Source organism: Passer domesticus, chromosome 4 (assembly GCF_036417665.1).
Source record: "Passer domesticus isolate bPasDom1 chromosome 4, bPasDom1.hap1, whole genome shotgun sequence".
In the NCBI taxonomy this organism is placed as follows: Eukaryota; Metazoa; Chordata; class Aves; order Passeriformes; family Passeridae; genus Passer; species Passer domesticus.
Window position 1 is genome coordinate 30,185,651 of NC_087477.1, and position 21,531 is coordinate 30,207,181.

Genomic DNA, 21,531 nt, shown 5'->3' on the forward strand with positions numbered 1-21,531 from the left:
AATCTCTTAAAATATGTGGAAGATTACCCAAAAGCCTGTGCTTAATAGTAGGTTTCTGTGCATTATATGTACTCCTCCTCAAGTGCACTTTTTCTTTTAAAGACATAAAAGTCACTGTGGAAACCTACTGCAGCAGCTTTTGAACTATCAGCAATGTATAAAAGTCTGTTCTGAGAAGGGTTAGTGACAAATGAGGTGAATTAATTTCTGATAATGGCACAGCAGAACTGGAAAGTAGGAAAGAGCAACAATTAGTGTCTGTAATAAGAGCCTTTGGGTTCAAAGAGGTCAGTGGTTCTCTTCTACAGAAACTAACTGAAGTTTCATTTACCAACTTCATTTCATAATGAAATTTCCTGCAGTGTCCTTAACAAAAGCAAAACATGTGAGGTGAAGGAAAGAGATTTATATTCAACTGGATAAAATTACTTTTTCTATGCAGCCAGGAAGAAATTTTTATTTACTGCTCATATTGTTTATGCATACTACAGCTCTATATGTAAAACAAGCAATCAATGTTTTTTGGCCTTTTTCATCACTGAATGCTTGCAGGAGAAAGAGAGTTTCATTTATTTCACTTAAACAAATGGAGTTACTGTGGAATCCATCCTGAATACCTGAAATTCATTTTTAATAGCAAGCAGGACCGATCTTAAAAAATAAATTGCAAGGTAACGAGAACAGTTGTCAGTTAACTTCATCACTTCTTCCCATAGCTGAGTTTTTCCTGCTTCAGTTTGACTGCAACTGAGGCAAGAACCAGAAATGCTAATGACTGCGTGTGTATTGGGAATACAGCAAGTAGTCCTCATTTGCAGGCACCAATTACTCATAAAGGAAATGCCATAACACAAGGGATTTTTTTCATTCTTTCATTTGTGATTTGATTCTGTCATCATTATTTGATAGTCATAGGCATAGCAGGATGCTGCTCAGGCTTTAAAAACAAAGGGAAGTCAGCCTGAAGCAGATTGCCTTGCACACTGGGGAAGTTCAGAACTGAGTCCTCACCAGGCTTGCTTTCCCTTTTGGATGTGATGGGAGAACAAAGTTTCCCTCACAGGAAAAACTAAATGTTTTGAGACTTCCTTTCAGCATATATGAGGATGAAAGCAACTCCCTTGACTCTGCTTGTTCCCTCTTCTCACCAGCCATGCTGTTTCCTACATCCCTTCAGTGCTTCTCTGCACCAGTCATTGTCTTTTCTCTTTGCTTTCAAACATGTTAATGTCTCTCATGCTACCCTATGAAACATCCCCTATATCCCATCTGCTTCCATCACTGCTGCTTCTTCCCTTGTTCCTGCCTCCCTCTGTGTTTCATCTCCTTTGGCAAACTGCACCATGCCATACTTCCCTAGCTGTTCACTTCCATGATTGGATTGCCTGTGTCCTCTACTTGCTGTGTGGGCTCCCTGCTCGACACTAAGTGAGTCCATCCTGGCTGTTCTTTGCATCCTGATCCTAAATTGCCTGAAGCTCTAGGATAAAAGGCTGTGTTTCACAGCTTGCTTCCTCAGGAACTTCTTCCTCAAAGGATGAAGTCTCTGTTCATCAGAGATGAAGTTTACATGGCAGAGTGCAGATTCAATACTTCCACCTTTCTTGCTGCTATCCAGGGATTAAGAAGTGTGTCTAAAAGTCTTCACTTTTTGCCCCCACTGTAACTTTTGTCTCTCTTCTGTGATTGTCTCAGAAACAAAGAATGGAGGACCTTAAATACATATAATAAGACTTTTATGGATTAATTTTCCAATTGCAAAGGAAAAGTGACACAGGCTATAGGTGCCACCCTGCACCTCTCCTGTTCTATTGTCAGTGGTGTGGCTTTTGGTGTTTTGCATTAAAGGTCTGTACAAAGCCTGCTGGGAAATCTTTGCTTTGGTTTGGTGCTGCCAAGTGTTCTGTGACGTGTTTCGTGAGGTTCTCAAGCACTTGCTGGATTTGTGTTCTATGGTGAACAGTGTTTTCAACAGAATGACATGGATGAGTCAATGAAATCATTCACTCCTCAGTTCCCAGACTGATAAATAATGATTTCTACTTGTACTGCTGCTGCTGTTTGGACATGAATCTTCAATATTCTGTGGGAAAATAATGCCATTAGGAAGAACCAGTTGAGGAGCTGTGTGGAGTCTTTTCTCCTATAGAAAAGTGCTGTAGGTGCTCCTTCAAAATCTTGATTCACTCCACTTCAGAGTTTAGGTCAGCATCCAAAATGTACTGGTCTTTTTCTGTTCTCATTTTCCCCAGTGTCTGTCTTGCCTTCAGCAGGAGGGACTTGTTTTCTCTTTGAGTTGTCCTTGATGACTCTGCCATCTCGTGGTGGTCTTCTCTGGCGGCTCTTCTTTCACTGGGACTTGCCCTTTGGGTGGGATAGATCCTAACTAAGTTGTATGTGAATTCCCCATGCACATGGTAAGACTTAACAAACTGGAATTCAGAGAAATTTTGTATTCTCTCCACATTTTAGTTCAGAAACTGAACTGTGGAATAATGATAATGTCCCTTTTTTGGCATGGTGAGAATTGTTTGGGATAGTGGCCACAACTGGGCTCCTTTCAGCTCTAAGCTTCAGCTTCTAATGCTGTTTTTGCTCTACCTTTTTTTTTTCTTTTTTTTTTTTTTTTTTTTAAATAAAGAAGGAAATACTTTCTGCAGTGTTGCAATGATATATATCTGAAAGTTAAAGAAAACCCAAACCCAGGTTTTCTTGCCCAATATTCTTGGCACTATGACATCATAACCCCTATGTGTCCTGTCACTAAAACAAATGTATGAAACAGTTCCACTTCTCCTCTTTAATTGGAACTAGCTTGTTTCAAGGAGCTGAAGAGGCAGACTACTAACAAAGGTTAGTGTGGAGAAATATATCATTGTCTTGCAGGATGTTCTAAGTGGGTCTCTTGAGTATCAAGGTCAGAGTTTATTTAGCAGCAAGTTCTACTGGTATGAATCATCAATAGCATTTCTTACACAATTTATCAATGCCTGGCAATTATACTTTATTCTCTACAGAAATTCTACACTTTTTCTCAGGAAATGGCGCATATTTTTAACTCTTCATTGTCTTCATTGTCCTTTTCAAGTATAACTTTCAGTTTCTTTGACACAGAAGAATGGAGATGATATAGCACTATGTTCTTTTGAGAAGGTTTTACATCAAAAGTCAGTTCTGCACCAAAACCCAGAACTTCTTAAAAAGGAAAATTGAGTGAGACAGAATTAATTTTCAGTAAAATTCTGGTTTTCCTGAATTTCTGTGCTTTAAAAATCATCACCTTAGGCCAATAAAATAATGAGATAGATATATATATATTTAAGTTCTAATGGTGAGAAACCACCTTTTTCAGACTGGAAAATGAATTTTTTTCAGCAGCTTAATCCATGCTTCAATGAAATTCATAAACTAGGTATTTTTTAAATTCAAGATGGCTTTTATCAGTTTGGTGAATCAACTCAGAAAAATGAACTTCTTTTAACTGCTAGACTAAATATGGATGGACTCTCATGGCTCAAATGGCTCTGAAATTCCAGCTGCTTGCACCTGTTGTCTCTAGAAATGAGCTGAAACACTTGAACTGGGGATGGATCCCATAATTACCAAGCATGGGTAATAAATCATGAGCTCCAGCTCACTGAGTTGCCAACATAATTTTCCACAGTTAAAGGAATACTGAAGTAGAGAAGGTAGCAATATTGCATGCAGAATTTTGCAAAACTGTAACTGGATCTTGAACTGCAGTTCACCATCTCTCTAAAAAAAAAAACCCCAAACCAAACCCAAACAAAAAACCCCAAAACTCCAAAGCCAAGCAAATATCTAAGCACCCCCCTGCCCAAAAATCCCCAAACAAAATGAAAAAAACCCAAACCAAATAACTCAAACACACTCCACACCCATGCCTTGATTACTGAGTAGGGGAGAGGCACATATTTCAAAGAAGGCTGTTTTTCTTTGTGCTAATAATAGCCAGCCTCACTGTCTTTGCCCTCTGGGAGCCCTGGTACAAAGCACTCATCTGTTACATGGTGCCTAAGTGACAATGCTCCCAGACCAGTTCCTGAGCTTTGCTGGAGCATACAGGATGTGACAGGGTGCATGTGGCCTTATGTTGCATTTCTGGAAGCACTCCTTGTTTCTAATGTATCAGTTTAGTCAGAGCTTCCCAATATTTGATCAAAAACCTTATTTATTTATTCTCTGCTCTTACAGAATCCCAAGTAGTTGACTGACACAAAATACTAACCCACTGAAAACTCATCCTCCTCCAAACCATTTATTTATTTATAATTTCTCTGACATTTCAAGCTTCAGAATATGTCTTCAAGATTTCCCTGCAAACAGGCAAACTAGCAGTTTCCTTTTTGGGAAAAGCTCAGATCCCCATGGAACTGAACACTGAAGATCACAAGACTTCCCATGTTTCTGTGGAGTGCCTTTCCCAAGTTGTTAATTGATCTGCAGTGTCCCCAAGTTGTTGTGGAGATGAGGACTGCTGCAGGTTAGATGGTGCCTGTGTATGGCAGGGAGGCTCTCAGCCCCAGGGAGCAGCTGTAGCTGAGATTACCAGTGAGGCAGATGCAGGTATGAACTGTCATGTGAGTGGCAGAGCTACAGATCCTCACTCCTTCCTATGCTTTGTGTGAGACTCAAAAGCATGGCTGGCTGAAGAAGCTGTTGTGATGCACAGTGATGTGGGTGGGTGCACAGTCAGGGCAGAGTCAGCATTCAGCCCTTTGTTTCAGCATGTAGCTGAATGTAAAGTTGAGATGAGAGCAAAATATTCTGCCCTGCAATCAAAGAGATTCTTTGTGTTCAGTAGTACCAGGGGGATATGCTGCCTTCTGATCTTTGCTCTATTATTTAGGATTCACAGAAGTGTTGATAAACTTTGGTGTTAAGTGCATCACATCAGCCAGAGCTGTACTGTGAAGTGGGTTACAGGGTAAGAAACTCACTTCCATATTTGTACTCTGCCAGGAGAGGTTTGGATTAGATTTTATTAAAAAGAAAAAAAAAATCACTGGAAGAGTGTTTAGGCACTTGAATAAATTTGCCAGGGGACAGGTGGAGTCACTGTCTCTGGAAGTGTTCAGGAGGTGCCTGGATGTGGCACTCAGGGATATGTTTCAGGGGTGATTATGATGGCTTGACTAGATGATCTTGAGAGTCTCTTCCAATCTTGTTGATTCTGTGATTCTGCATGAGCTGTGCAGATTATGCAGGGCTCTGTTGAAAAGTGCATAGGGTGGGAAAAGAAGATTAATGGGGTCTCTGACTGTACTTTTCTAGTTACCCAGTGGGGAGATTTGTTTCTGCTATAAGCCATCAGGAAATAATAACCTCACTGGAGCAAAAGGAATGGGGGAGAGAGCTGAGATGCAGGAGTCCTGGGATCTACATATCTCTTTAATGTAGTCATGTCTCAGAGGAGAGTGTCTGCCCATGAATTTTGGTCAAAATTGGCTCATTCCAGCTTGGAAGACATGTACTTGAGCTGATTTGTGAACTGCAGTTAGACACACACTTTCTTTTTTGCACCCACTTGATTGAACAATGAAATATTTCACCAGAAGTAAAATCAAACTTGTATGACTGTGTCTTGGCAGATGCTGGACACACCTTCACCGTGCGCAAGTTGTGAAGCAGAAATAAGGAGCTAGATTTGACAGACCTATCACCAAGTCTGAAGGCAGTACAACCATGTCAGCATAGCTCTAAACCTGGAGGCTGAATTTATGTTCTTTGGCTCCATGCCATGCTTTTAAGGCAGTATCGAGCCAGCCATTGAATTAGCATCTCCTCAGGGACTGTGTTGAGCGACTGAATGTGTGCAAGACAAGAGTTCAGTGGTGTGGGGCGTTGTTTTGTGGCTTTTTGCATGGTTTTGCTGCTGCTCTTGGTTTGTGTTTGTTTGTTTTTGAAATGTATTATAGTCAGCAATGCAGGAGAAGGAGGCTTTTTGGTGCTCTTGGCTTCAGAGCTTGCTATGGACCTTGTTTTCTTCATCAGTACAGGCCATTTTGTCCAGGCTATGAGATGACTAAGCTGCACTGAATTTTGTGGGAATGCTTTAGGAGAAACCTGAAGTAATCCTTTAAAGTTTCATAAAGGTCGAATTCATAAGAAAAAGCTTTTAAGAGGAAGAGGGAAGAGCTGCACTCTTTGAGGTGGTCACGAGGAGTTTAACATAGAAATAATAAACTTGGTTCTTCTAGAATGCTCCAGACAGCTGTGTCACACCCCAGTCTCCAAGGCAGAAGATGGTGATATTTCATATAGTGAATGTTCCATCCCAGATTATCCTGCAAGCCTTGGGTACACAAAGCACAGCAGGGTTTACTAGGACAGCACACAGTTTGACAAGCATTCATGAATTAAAAGAAAGCACACTATGTTCTCAGGCTCCCTGCCCACCCTTTTTCTTTTCACAGGAAAAAATATTATTAGAAGGGAAACAATGCAAAAACTTGGTGCAAAGTGTCCTTTTTATTTTATTTGCTTATGAGTTATTGAGCCTGCTGATTGTCTTTCGCAGAGTTTATTAAAGCTGATTCTGATTTCATCAGGACCCATGATAGCAAAGGATTGTAGTCTTGGTTTTTGGTTTACTTTACAGTGTATTCCTAGAAAATATGTGAAATGGTCAGATGTGTTGAAGTACTGCATGTTGCTTAAACAGTACATTGAACAAGTAGCAATAGCACTGCTGGGGAATTAGCAATGCAAAATGGTGGTGGATAAGTAAACAAGGAGCAGTGGAACAGAGCAAAGGGAATCCTCTTATTATCTTATCTTCTTATTGATCAAGTTTTCTCACAGCCAGCTAATAACTGCTTGAATGTGTTCCCACTGCTTGTAAGTCTTCCTCTCATGATTCAGCTGTGGCATCATAAAAATTCACTGAACTCTGAGTTATCATAATTCCCACAGTGCAAAGAAAGTACCTGGGAATTGCAGTGAAAGGTCACCTTAGATGCAGCTCCTGGGCATCAGGAACACCTGGTCTACTTCTTTTGCACAAAATGTTACTTCTCTAAGATTCTCTGAGGATAAGCTGTTTCTGGTACAGTTTTCATGGAGATGATGGCTCTGCTCCATAGTTCTTCATGGTAAATGAAGATATGCACCATGTTCTTCATGGTAAATCTCTGAGGCAGTTCTGCTCTCTTCCACTGCTGAATCTCTGAGCTTGTTCACTTCACCTTGTTATTTTCTAGTCTCATTTTCCTCTTTAACCAGGGAAATTTATAGACCTAGACGTTACTTCTCTCCTTCAGTACTGTTTTGGAAAATGCTGATAGCACAGAATCCTTAATCTGTCTGGGGACACTGTGGGACAGAATTTTATGTTCATAGTGCCCTTGGTTTGGGGTAGAACTCAGCTTCAAAGGATGTCATCTGTCTTCTAGGTATCCTAAGTGGAAGCTGGAGGTTGCATATTTGAGAGGTTCATGCAGATTGCTTAAATAATTCAAGCTTGCAAACCCGATAATCATGGAACCATAGTACTGATTAGGTTGAAAATGACCTCTAAGATCATCAAGTCCAATCATTAACCTAGCACTGCTCAGTTCACCACTAAGTGGTTTCCCTAAGTCTACACAGCTTTTTAAATACCTCAAGGGATGGTGAATCAACCACTTTCCTGGGCAGCCTGTTCCAGTGCTTGATGACCCTTTCAGTGAAGAAATGTTTCCCCATATCCAATTTCAACCTTCCCATGAGCAACTCAAGGCCCTTTCCTCTTGTCCTGTCACTTGTTACTTTGGGCAAAGTGACCCACCCCCACTTCCCTACACTCTCCTCTCAGGCAGTTGTAGAGAGTATTTTCTCCAGGCTAACCCCAGCTCCCTCAGCCACTTCTCTTAAATCTTGTGCTTCAGACCCTTCCCCAGCTCAGTTGCCCTTCTCTGGACTCTCTTGAGCACCTCAATGTCCTACTTGTATTCAGGGGCCCAGAGCTCAGCACAGGATCTCAGGGGTGGCCTCACCAGTGCTGAGCATGGGGGACAATCACTGGTCCTGCTGGACACGCCATTGCTGATACAGGCCAGGATTCCATTGGCCTTCTTGGCCACCTGGGCACACACTGGCCCATGTTCAGCGACTGTCAAACAGCACCTCCAGGTCTTTTTTTTCTTGGCAGCTTTCCAGCCACATGTGCCAGCCTTTAGCATTGAATGAGACTGTGACCCAAGTGGAGGATCCAGCACCTGGCCTTGTTGAACCTTGCACAGTTGGCCTTGTCCCGTTGATCCAGTCTATGCAGATTCCTCTCCTGGGCCTTCCTGCCCTCCGGCAGATCTGTCCCTCTGAAACCTCTCTCAGGTGTTGTTTAATATGGACTGAGAACTTACTCAGGGTAAGGACAGAGAGTATGATTGTAGGAACTTTTCTGTCCCTTGGGGCATGGAGAAAGAACATAACACATTATAATGGGAGCAATCAACTTCTTTGGCTCACTGTGTATAGACAGAAGGCAGTGCCTTTGCCGGTACTTTTACAAAAAGGTATGCATTTTTGAAGTATTTGCTTTATAAAACCGGAGAAAGAAAAAAGGCCAAAATTGTTATTTGCCTGCTTTTTTTTATGTGACATGCTGGTGTTAGTGACTTTAATTTCCAAGAGGCATATATTTTACAATATTTTTTGGTTATGCTGATGATCCAGGGGACATACATGGGAGACTGTGACTCTAGCATTACGTGAACAAGATTGAGTGTGAGAACTCTTGGGTGAATTGCCCAGATGAAGCCTACATGACTTTTCAAATAGGTGCTCTAAAGACCATCTGACTTTGCCATGAGTTTTCCTGATGAATTCAGACAACTTACCGTTTTCAGGCCCTGAATTCCACACTATAACTCTACAATCTCTGTTTGAACAGATCAGTAATTTCATCTTTGCATTTTCTGCAGAATGCAGTGTTTTGGTTTAGTGGTGAGATACTCCATTTGAAAAATCATTTTTCTGGGAAATTAAATTTGTGAGGTATTGGAAGTTTTTCTTAGATTTTTGGAACAAAATAGTTTGACAAAAATATAAATATTGTCAGATTAATGATTTGGATTCAGTCATCTGTTGCCTTTGCTCTCACTTTTCTTGCTGTTATTTTCTTATTGCAAATAATCAGAAGGGAAAAGTCTGGAAGAAATAGTCTTGCTTGTATTATACTCCAACAGTAGAAGCTTCCCTCTCTGTCTCTCTTTCTCTTATTTCTGATGAATTTTCAAAGAAGTACTTTAGACATTTTTAACTGGTCTAGTTATGAAATCTTCCCTATCCACTGTGCTTTTTGTTATCTGAAAAGCAGGGCACAGCAGGCTGTGTCTGTGCTGTGTGCCTGTCCTCTGGGTGCAGGCACAGAGGAGAGAAGCCCTTTGCCATGTGCTTGCCAGGAAATATTTAATCTGCAGCAGTTGTATTTGCTTCTTGGCTGCTTTCTAGCAGGTCTAGGATGACTCTGTGAATCCAAAGAATTAACCTTGTGTCATCACAGTACAAACATTTCAAGTGACTTCCTCCCACAGAGCATATGGACTGGTCCCACTTCTTTAGTTCTGTGTGCTGTTCTAGAACAGCAATTCCATGTAATTATCAATAATTAAAGGACCTGACTACTGTTGAGAAGGCAACCTGTCTTAGCAGCAAGCACAATTTAAATCAGTTCCTCCTCTCCAGTCCCTCTTATTACCTCATCTGTTCAGTACCTGGAGCAAACATGGGGATTTTGAAGGGGATGCAGAGTTTCACTATTCTGTGGGATACCATAAATGTCTGAGCTTTAAATAGAGGCTTTTCTGGTCAGTCAGTGAAGAGTGTTTTTCCTCAATGCAGTTTGCCTTGTGTGAATTGAAAGGTCCTCTGGAAAGTAATTTTTTTTCTTCATTATCATCAGAGAGGATTTCTTCTGTGTTAGTGCTTTACATGCCCTTGGCACCTGTATGTTGCAACCATGGCAAATCCAACTTTTTATGGAACTATGCTATGAATAGCTACTGTAACTTGTATATTTTCAATCCGAATTCCAGACATGTGGCAATCGTGAAACATTAAACATCATGGTTTCTCTAAAGATACAGTTAAAGTACTTACATAGTGCAAGTAAATTGCTCTGAAGATACCAAAGAAGTAAGTTAAGGCAGAGGATACTATTGTCATGTGATAAGCTAGTGATATTTTGCAATTTGCCCTGTTGATTCCTTCAAGATTCTGCAGTGGTTTTGCTCATCTGTATCAAGGGTTGGTATCATAGTCTCCCGTTATGCAAAATAAATCAGTAATATCTCTCCCTTCCAGGGAAAATGTGCAACAGTTTATTGCCTTGTAGAAGGAAAAATAAATTAACAATGCTGACTGTAACTGGAGTGAAACACGAGGGAAATCAGTTGGCCATGAAAACATCTGTAAAGGAATTATCTTGCTGAGAATCAGGTATCAGAGCTGCCGCTTTAGTACGGCCAGCTTAGATGAAAAGCTGAATTGCTGAGCAGCGTTTCTCATACTGTGAAGTAATAGAACATATTTCTAATGCAAACACATGAGCTCAGGGCCAACTTTATGATACCTAGAGTCCATATTCTTGGATGCTTGCCTAAGCAGAGCTGAGCTAACCACATTCAGCAAAATTCCAAGCCCTGTGGTTATTAGGAAGAAGACTTAAACTCTTTATAACATGACTAGAGTTAGAGGGAGCAGGGCTGTGCTTGAGGATTGGAGGAACTGTCTGCCTTTTAGGAGAAACACAAAAGAGAATAGGTTACCATGCAACATGCAAAAAAGGCAAATGTTGGGCCTGAGGAACAATTTCTCCTTTTAGGCTGATGGAATAAATCTGGAGCCACCATGTGGGACTTGCATTCTCAGTGGCTGTGGTGGGTCAGTGCCCCGTGCTGAGAATCTCAGGTGGGTGACCTCACCTCCTGCTGCAAACCATCTGCAGCTGTGAAGGAGAAGCAAGGCATTTGGGGGTAGGGCACCAAGGATGAGCTGTAGTGCTGGTCAGATTTCTCCATTGCTATGGAAACAGGTATTGCACTTACTAACCCAGTGCACCAAGTAGGTATGGGTAGACCTCTGACCTCTCTTCATTTCACTTTTTAAGCTACTGGAGGAACAGGAGAGAAGAAAATGTGTACAGGAGGAGGTAGTCAATATTTTGCTCAGGGCTCAGATTGGAATTGAGAGTGTGAGTTTACTTGTAGAAATTGACTGATTATTTTGAGCATGCTGCAGCCACATAGATGAAGTATCATTAAAGAGTAGGGGTTCCCCCACCCCACCTCCTTCCTGGAAAGATTTGCATATTGGCATCACCTGGAAAAGAGGTGGGAGTAGGCACCTTGTTTATCTTCTGCATGCTCAAGAAGCCCCAGGGTGCTATAAGTTCAAATTGAAATTGGTTGCAAGATTTCTCTGTAACGTCAATCTTGGTTCATTGCTAGAAATATTTTAGTGTTTCATTCTGACAAAGTCTGTCATATTACAAGGATTTTAGTGATTCTTGATCCTTTTTAATTCTATGTCACATTCTACTTAAAATTTTTATATACTTAAAGTTTTTATATACCATGCTGAGAGAAATTTTCTGGCTTGTGAGATTTGGATAGGAAGGAAGGAGAGTCTGGACTTAATTTCTACTCTGGGCCATGCTCAGCCTGGTAAGTCTTGTGATGATGATTGAGAAGAACTGGGCTTAATATTTGGTCTGATAATTTTATGCCTCTATGAAACTAACTCTGTTTGCATATTGTGTGTGCATAAAATGCAGAATGTTATCTTTCCCTAGACTGCTTGCTTGTCTCTTTTCTGTGATGTGGCTTTGCAGAGAAACTCAACCCAAACTCTTGCACTTAATAGGTAGAGGTGGGACTTTACATAAGGCTTTTGATAGGGAAATTATCTTTTAAATTCTCTCTGAACTCATCAATTGTTAAAATAATTTTAACTAGTCATTAAGTGCTTCATTAGAGTGTTTTCTTCTTAAGCTGCTTTAGTTAGATTAAAACTGAATTGTGCCTATTTCTTATTACTCATTTTTGCCTTCTTTTTTCCTAAATGGACTTTGGCTCATGTATTTTTGAGGTTTAATATCAGTTCAGCTGAATGCTCTTGAGTTTCTGAATTAATTCACTCATTTTGTCTTAATGACCATGAAGAGTTTTGTTAAGCTGGAGTGCCATTAAACTCAAGCGCTGCAGTGTTTAGAGCTAGTGATCGCTTGGGGAAAGCTCACAGGTAGAAAATAAGATTGGAAGTTGGACAGAACGGATGAGGGGTTCATTTGCTGTGAATTCAGCAATAAACACCTGGAGAATACGTGCTCCAAAGGGATGCAAAATCAGAAGTTTGCTGAAGGAGAGTGCGCCAATTCTTTCAGGATAGGTTTTGATCTGGAGCTCAGCTCTGCATTTTTTTCCTGAAGTCTGATTAACACTTTATCATCTGTTGCAAATAAAAATATTATATGTTGGAAATATGTTTTACATAGCTACCCTTTAACTCAAGAAAGCTCAGATGGCCTTGGCATACTTGACATGTTCTCTTCCTATTCATGCTGGGTGGGGAAAAACCAGACAGTTTCTTTTGTTGTCATATCTGCATCCATTTAAAAAAAAACTGAATTGAATAGAAGGGGGCTATTGTTTTCAGGACAAACTGCATTTTGTCTTAAGACAACCTAAAATTAAATTACTTTTTTATTTTTAAAAATTAAATGAAAGAAATTTTGAAACAAAAAGTAATCGAAAATGTAAGTTCTCTTAAATTCTTCTGATTTTTTTCATCTTTTGCTCAAACACATTTCTAAACATTTTGACGTTACCCAATTGATATTTTCACAATGAAGAAACCCACCAGATTTAACATGTTAACTTAATTCTGGTTTAATTATTAGAGTTCAAGTTGTGCTCTGTGGATTATATGCATTGATGAGAAAAAGTTCCCAGGTTGTACTACATTAGTGACTGGTGGGGCCTACTCCTAGGAGACATGGACAGTGTGAAAGTTGCTGGTTTATGCTAATTACAATGAATAGTTTTGTGTGGACAAGGCAAAATTTCACAAATAGTGAGTTTAGTGCTGCTTTGTTCTCACTGGAGTTGTTGGGATTAGCAGCCCCGGCAGGCTGCAGATGAGCACTGTGAGGAGCCCCTTTACACCAGTTCTCAAAGTAGAATGGCTTCTTCCCATTGCTGACACGTGTGTGTGGGGTAGGTGGGTGGTGCTGTGGAGAAGACAGGTTGTTCTTAATTTGAGCCAGTGAACTTCACTAAAAAGCTCAGCAATGCCAGAGCAGTTTTTAATCTTCTCACGAGTTAGCAGGGTGAGTTAAAACAAAGCATTTACCTTCACTGAAATGTGAAAACTGTGTCTTGTTTTATTCTCCGTCTAAAAATAAGCTCTTGTAATAGAAAATTAACTGTCCCAGGCTGAGAGTGTTCAGAGGACCTGTTGGGTTTCTGTTGCTTGTTGGTTTTGTTTGCTTTTTCATGTGTGTTCCTTTGCTTTTGCAGTGGAAGTATGGCTTTTGCCCTTTACGCTAAAAACACATAAATTATTTTAAGGAGTTTAAACTGTCCTAGGAGTCTGAGTTTTTAGGTGTTCTATCTGATACCCCACTTCTGTCAGAGACCTTTCATGGCTAATACATCTCAGCATAAGTTGCTTCTCCTTTGCATATCTGCTGTGAATGGTCACGAAACACTGACAAATGTGCTTGCCTTCACAGAACTTTTAGTTCAGGTGAAGTTAAAATCTAAAGGAAATGTGTCTATATTTATGAAATGCAAAGGGGTCACAGTCAGTGTAAAAAGTGTTCATAGTGACAAAAGTGAAGAAACAATATGCTTACTTCACTTCAAGATCACATTTGAAAGGTGTTTGTGGTAAGCCTGTGGCTCTCCCTGTGTCCACTTGGAAAACTTGGACTTTATGCCAGGCTATGCAAGGCAGGAAGCTTGCTCCTACTGCGTGCTGTCTTCTCTCTTCAGTAAAATGCTTGGCTAGAGCATGAAAAATATGCTCAGAGGGGTTTGTTCAATTTCTCATCCTTTGCTCCAGATTATTGATTCTTTCTCAGCATACACTTTTGACTTCTCCCTCCCTTCTCTTTTGCTATATTTTCCTCTCCCTGGAAGGGTGACCTGGTTGCCCTGATGTGCACACATCCAGGACATGACTGAACTGTTGAAAGCTGTTTGCCTGCTCTCTTCCACTTGTAAAGCTGTGTGTATTAAGGTCTTTCCCTACCCTAAACTTAGAGATTCTCATCAAAGTAATTAAACAACTTCATTTGGTGTAATATTTATGGTAGGTGAGGATCATTCATGGCTCCTGTTTCTGACCAGATCCTATGACAGGGTGGAATGGGGAAGGTTTAAGGGAAGGAGGAACTAACTCAAAATTGAGGCTACTGCTGTAGTCCACTAATCAGTCTGCATGAGGGGGCTGTTCACACCATCACTGTCAAAATTTTTCAACAATAAATTAGTGAAATAGGCTAGGCTGGTAGAGAGGTGGAACTTTCTGAGCTGTTGTTATTTAGCACATTCTCCTTCTGAGCCTTAAATATAGGTGTAGTGTCCCCCTTCTTCCTTCTTGACTGACATGGACATCTTCAGAAGATGCAGGCAGAGAGCTACTTCAGCAAAGATTGCTCTTGCTTAACAAGCTACTGTGCACTTAACAGGTGTACTTCAGCTTTTTTTGAGAGCTTCAAAGTAGAACAAGGGTTGCTTTAAGTTGGACAGCTCTACATCACTGCAGCATGTTAGTACAGTGTGAACACTATATCTTGCATTAGAATAGATTCTAAACTTATCCCATAAAACTGGCAGTAACTAGGTATCTTCATGTACTCTGAAAGTAAAACTAGGTCTCCAGAAAATGTTCCACTACCTGTAAAAGATACCCAGCCCTATGTTTTTGGGCTGTTGAGTGACAGTGCCATTCACTGGACAGCACAGTATAGGAGAAGCTCCTCCTTGCTATAAAGGCCCCAGAAGCTGTGCACTTTATACTCTGCCTAAAACCACGTGGGAATGGCGGAATATCTAGCAAGAAACAATATGTAAAATCTGGAGTGTCATGAACTAGCAGTAGTGTTTAGTAATTCCAGCAGATTCTGTGACATACCTGACTAGAAATGCTGGCAGAAAACTGGTTGGTTTTGGTCTCGCTTAGGTGGAATTTTCTTCAGCTTTTCCAAACACTAAGATAACCTGACAGGCTCTTCAGGCTACCAACACTTCTTGACAGGTCTTTTCCTTACACTCCATGCAAGTATCCTCTTCCGTTGTTTTCTGTCAATATCCCTGGGCACAGCAATGCCAGAAAAGTTTGCCATTTACCACAAACGGGTTAAGAGTGTTTGGAATGCTCTGTCCCTTACCTGTCACTGTCTCTCTGATGTGTTTTAAGTGGATCTGAAGATATCTGTATTCTCTTGGCTCTCAAACCACAGGCCAGTGGGATTAGTTCCCCTGGATTGTATATGAAAATATGCCAAGCTGTGGAGAGATGCTATTAGATTTAGGTAAGGATGTTTTATAATGAGTTTTGGGGGAAGGTGGTTTTTTTCTGTTCTTTTTCAATGCCTGTTAAAAATAGTTGCTACCTCTAGTTGATAAGGGCAATAAGAAAAGCCAAAAAAAGATCATTGCAGAGCTTGAAATGTAAAGGGTCAAATAAGGCATAATCAGTCAATATTGCTTTTTTGCTTTATTTTTTTGTAGGGCTGTTTGAGAAGAAGGATACTTTTGAAGCCTTTGTTCAAATTAAAAATTGAAAAAGGACACAAAATAGGTGAGATGAGATAACACTGCAGGAATTCTTGTTCTTGAAGTATGATCATGTTTCTTGAAAGGAATTACAAATAAATGCCTCTTAGGGGGCTCAGATAACAGCAACAAAAGAAGGAAATTTGGTTTCTGCACCTGGTGTTGGCTGTAACTGGCAACTTCAGCACCGGAGAAATGAACAGAACTTGTTGTCCATCATCCAAACAAAGATCAGACGAGCTTCTGCTGGGGTGTTTAAAGTTTTGCTCTTTGCTGTACTTTCAGCTATTGGTTTATAGAAGTTTTGCAAAAGATTCCACCTGGTTTGGGGAGGCCATGCCCTTACTGTGGAATAGTAAATGAGCAGTAAGAAACTTCTTCTCTTTGTCTAGTCCTTTCACTCTTCCCCTTCATTTCTTCTCTTTCTTTGCCTTGTAATGGGATCAGACTCTTGGTGAGACAACTGTAAGAGAAGGAGAGGAAAAGTATTAGAGTTAAGGTCTAAGAGAATGAATGGTGCTCTTTCTCCTTTCATCAACTTTATTTCCTCTTGCCACCCTGCTTGAACTTTCCTTCTGACCTTCACCAAATGAAGAATGATAAAAAGAGGTAAACAGGACCTGTTTCTTTGGTTGTAGGTGCAGCAGTTAAGTGTAAGTCTGGCAATGCTTCTGTATCTTTTGACTCAATAGATCGTGTTGTTCTCATTCAGTAGCTGTGCTCTGACATCATCTGAAAGTGGGTGTAGACAGCATTTTGTTTCAGCTAATTGGGCATTTTTATTTTTAGCTACTATTTTATGAAAATGGTGTGTCTTGGGGTGTCTTATGAAATGGAGTCTTGCCCCTTAGATACTTTAGAATATAGGCATTTCCCTGATAACATTTGTACATTTCCTCCGCATGCTCTTATTCCATAAATAGCAAATACTGCTATTTAACAATGAGCAACATATCCAGCTGTTGGCATAATGAACATGTAAGCTAGTGAGTGTTGCAAAAATAAATAAAATCCTGCAGTCAGTTTTGGATAACGATTTTGCCATGGGGGAAGCTAAGTAAGAGAGACAAAATTCCTCAAGATGTTGCAGCAGCTGGCAAGGTCTCCATGGTTACATTGGCATGAGATCTGGGAAACCACCAAGAGTAGTTCATTGCTTGACAATAAAATACCAGAGAGGAGTACTCCTTGGTGCATCTGAAGATTATATAAAAGACAAGCTTTAATTAAATAAAAGGAGAAAGAAGAAGAGACAAGGTTTGTTTGGGGGAAAAATGTTTAAAATTGAATGCAGCCAGTGACAAAGATGTGTCTGGGACACCTTTAATCACAGGTTGTGGCTGCAATATTTATGTGAGCTGTTGTCTGTCTCTGCTTATTTCATGTATTCATGTGGCCTGACAAGATCAGGGAAATAATCTTGTCTGAATGCAAGCAAATTGTCACAGAAAGAGTAGCTATTCAGATTAGATTGTTCCTCCACGCGTCGTGGGGCATGAAATGTCCCCTCCTCCATGCTTACGGATGGGAAGGTTCTGTGAGATTCCAAGATGTTGCATTTCTGAAAAAAATTATACTCTGTCATAAGAATGCCAAGTTTCAGAACAGTATTTTCTTTATAAGATGGGATAGCAAGCTGCAGCTGGTTTTAGGTGGGATGTAGATCAAAATCTGCATATAAGATTTTCTTTGTAAGAATGCTGAGAACAGAAGGAAAATGGCCCTTTTTAAAAGGCATTGTGAATCTTATCAGCATTGTGGCCAATATGCAGTATAGTGCAGTGAATTACCTCTCATATTTTCTAATACTTAAACTTATAAAAAGTAATTTTGAGCATCACCTGGATGAGTCTAAATTTCAGGTAGAGCTTTGAGCATATGCCTATGCATCTATATTAAATACTTGTGTTTTTCAGCCCTGCTGCAGAGTTTCAAGGTCTAAGTCACAATCTGGTGCCTCATGAGAAGAATACAAAAAGATATTTCTCCCAAGGAGATACAAGCAGCATTTGAAGACAGTCTCACAGTTTGAGCTGTCTGGGATATATTTAGTGAAATAGAAAATATTGATTTGCCAAAAATATTATTTTGTTTCATTAGTTTATATACTTTGGCTAAGTTTTTGAGGAATAAATGCTTCTGAAATTTAGGGCTGTTAGAATTTAGCCAGATGTTGAATATCAGACACTAGGATGGACTGGCTTGGGGTTAGGGAGACCCAAACTCTGAACCAGCCCTAACAAGAGACTAAGCGTGGGATGTACCCATACTGCAAGTGCTCCTGCAGATTTGGGCAGCTGGTTATTTTAAATGTGAATCTTTTGGCATCTCTTGTCAGAGTTGATTAATCTTGGACAAATGCAAATTGCTGGCTTATGGGTCTTGCCTCTGTGTTTAGTGCTAGAGCATCCACCCAGCTGGGATGTGAGAGCCTGGCAGCCCTCTCCCCATTATGGGACCTGGCCTCTTTGCCACATGGCCCCATCTCTCGTACAGCTGCCACAGAGATGGCCTTGGAGCAAAGCTGGAAAAACTCTTAGTTAAGCACATGGAATGCTCTTTGTTACCACTCTTGTGCCTAGCTCACCCCAGGGAATTGAGATGGTTGGGAAGGTGACAAGGAGCTCCTCCATCAGCAGTGACTCTGCTCGGTGTTGCCTGTAGAGCATTTTCCAGATCACTAGATTATTACTTGAAGGCAGTGATACCTTTTTGCTAGAGATAAGGAGGTACAGTGTGCTTGTGTTGTGTTTCAAGAAGAATCAAATACCGTTCTGGTAGTTAATTAAAAATAAATGATGTTTTGCTTTTGTCAGTGTTTCACCTTTAGAAAAACACTTAGCCTTTAACCAGGTCACTGTTTTTGACTTTTATAGCAAATGAAGCATTCCTATGTCGTCTGAGAGATTGAATACATGACCTGCTCATTTGTTTCTGTCAACTCAGTCAAAAAAAACCCTCAAGCCCTCCACTGGCTTGTTGCATCCTTCAGATCAAATTCCATGTGTCTGGCTTGTGGAAAAGGCAACCATTAGTGCACTGAGCTTTCCTTGAGTGCTACTTGTGCCACACTCATTGTTTTCATGCTCCTGCCAGAGGGACTGGCAGGGGAGGGGAAGGCACTGAAATAGGAAGAGAGGGGTGTTCTTGTTTTCACCTCCTTTCTAGTCTGCTATATCCTCCAATCTCTGTGACCTTTCAGAGCCTGAAAATTGTCCCAGAGATTTCTGGACTATGGAGACTCAGACTTTGGACTTGGTGGCATTAGAGGAAAAATATTCTGAGTAATTGTGTGTGAGAATAATCTTAGTAATTCTGTGTGAAATGAGCGAATTTTTTCAATCTACTTGTTCATCTTCAAAGGCCTTGGGTTTGAGCTGGCCTAAATGTAAAAGACATTGAGTGGTGCTCTCTGTCACCAGCCGAGGTTTTTCTCACAGCTTTAAGGGACTTCACTTTGTTTCTATAAATTCTTCACTTACCACTGGTACTCATACAACAGGGAGGACTGAAGCTAATTGTTTGCCTGATTGTGTACTGCCCAGGGATGCAGTGATAAGCATTCATCCATCGCTAAGCATTTTCTGATCTCATCAAAAGTCACGATAGGTGTATTTAAAAACATTACCTTAATATTATGTTTATAATCTGGACTTAAACTGGTTTTAGTAGTTTTGCAGTACCAGGGCAGTGTAAAGGAAAATCTGGTTTAGCTATATCCTGATTTTATTGCACTGAAGGCACCTAAATACTATTGTCTTTCCCATTCTACTTATCCAGGGCTCTTAATGAAACACTTCAAGGTGATGTAAGTATCCCCCATGGTGTGCTCAATCCACCAAATGTTGCTGACAAGTTTGCTCCCTTGGGTTTTGTTGTCTGTCCATTGCCTACCTAACAGATTACACGTGGGGCAGGCCCTTTCCATCTCCAAGCTGATGACTTAGCTCACAGAACTCCTCACCCAGGACTGGGGATTAGAGGCAGCATCACAAAGCAGACTGCAAGAGATAACTAAACACTAATTTTTGCTTTCTGACTTTCTCTTCAGAGCCTCGTTCTGAAAATCATTAAAGTGAAATGAAACCTCATATTTATTCTTTCCATGACTCTGAGGGAATAATAAAAATTCATACAGAAAATTATTAGTCCCATGCAATATTGGGAATGTCTCAGCTGAATGCCAGTCCAAACTTGCTTTCTTTTCTCTGTATAGTGGTATCTGAGTCTGCTTGCCAAGATTGCTCAAGCATTTTCATTTAACAACTCCCCTGCTGTTTCAGAGTTCTTAACATTGGTGGGTAGTTTTGACCTCTTTTGCTCTCTTTCTGCTGTGTGCTGTAGTTTTTGAGGCCTAGCTTGTATGTGTGGAAAGGTCAATTTAGTTGTATGATGCTGGGGAGGATGGCCCTTGCTGCTGGTGTGGGCCTCCCTGGACTCAGTAATGCATCTCATATTGATGACAGGTTTATTAACATTCCTTTTTCCATTTCTGCTGTCCTGGGTTAATTCCAGGTCCAGAAACAGAAGTACTGGAACCCTCTGAATGAGGTGATGTGGCTGTGACTATTACCAGCTCTCATAACAGCTCTTCCCTCAGGAGACCTTCAGGGCAGATCCATTAGCTCTTTGCAGGAGAAGTGGAACTTTCCATACTGCCTGTGTGCTTCTGACCATGCTGATAATGAGATTTTCTCTGGAGCTGAAGCAGCCTTTGGATTTGTTTTGGAGAGGGCTGATTCTCTTTTTCATTTGGCACCAGTGCCAAGGGCAATGGCCAATCTCAAGAGGGCTGCTCTGAAAGGACTGGCCACTTACTGATCTTGCTCCTCTTGCAGCCAAAGACCACCTTGGAGCTGTGTTCTGGCATGGATTCTAGGACATTTAAGATACTTGTATCTTGTGGAAGCCAAAGACCTCTTTTTTTTTCTCACTCTACAAGTTTGCAGACAAGCAAGAACTGCAGTTGTTCTATTAGCAGAATTTCTGTTCAGAAAAAAACCAGTCAATTTCTGAAATGAAATGAACAGGGGTGTCCCATGCCTACAGGGTCTTTTTCAGGACTTCTGGAACTTATTGTAAGTGTTCCTTATGGGTTGTCAACACAAGGCAGATACATTCTCCCATCAGTATTGAGTATATATATTCTGGGTAAAGGAAACATTAAACATACAGAGCCCAGTCTCACCGTCCTTATGGACAAAAGCCTGAAAGGTTTACAAAAGGGAGAAAGGGGATAAGCCTCTTTATGTGGAATTAGAAAATGTGACAATCTACACTACAGAATGTCCTTCAGTCATTCAGTCATCTTCTGGGTTTTAATAATTCAAGTGGCTTACCTATGTTTTGAATAAACCACTACATTCTCCATTTGTTTTTTGCTTTTTTTTTTTTTAAGGCTAAAGTTATCAATCACCATCTGTCTGCTTTTCTTTTCCGCTAAAGTCACTAATGTGGCAATTTCACCTGAGCAGGACAAACTAAACTAAATTGGAAAGGCTGAACTATCTAGATCCTAACTAGCAGCAGGGGCTTATGGAACACTGGTTCATTGAATGACGTTTTGCAAATGTTTGTTTTGATATTCCCAATTAGAATTAGCACATTATTGGCAGTCAACCCCGTGTAACATTTGGAGCATGATTGCATAACTTGCCTTTGGTGTTTTTTGTGTATCAGGTATGGGAATTCTGTCAGGAGAAGCAGCAGCCTAAATTAGGAGCCAGCATCTAATGTCTGCTTTTCC

The 21,531-nt window shown here is 40.6% G+C and overlaps 1 protein-coding gene across 20 annotated transcripts in view; it reads left to right on the top strand.

Moving 5' to 3' along the window:
* The window catches only part of LOC135298834 (uncharacterized), a 344,053-nt gene that overhangs the window by 68,948 nt on the left and 253,574 nt on the right, over window positions 1–21,531 (top strand). For 2 of the 20 annotated variants that reach the window (XM_064416877.1, XM_064416889.1), the window contains one exon: window positions 15,741–15,810. The exons of the other annotated variants lie outside the window; for them this stretch is intronic. The gene's annotated coding sequence lies outside the window, so the exon portion shown is untranslated. The remainder of the gene's footprint in view (window positions 1–15,740; window positions 15,811–21,531) is intronic. 20 annotated transcript variants of the gene reach the window in all.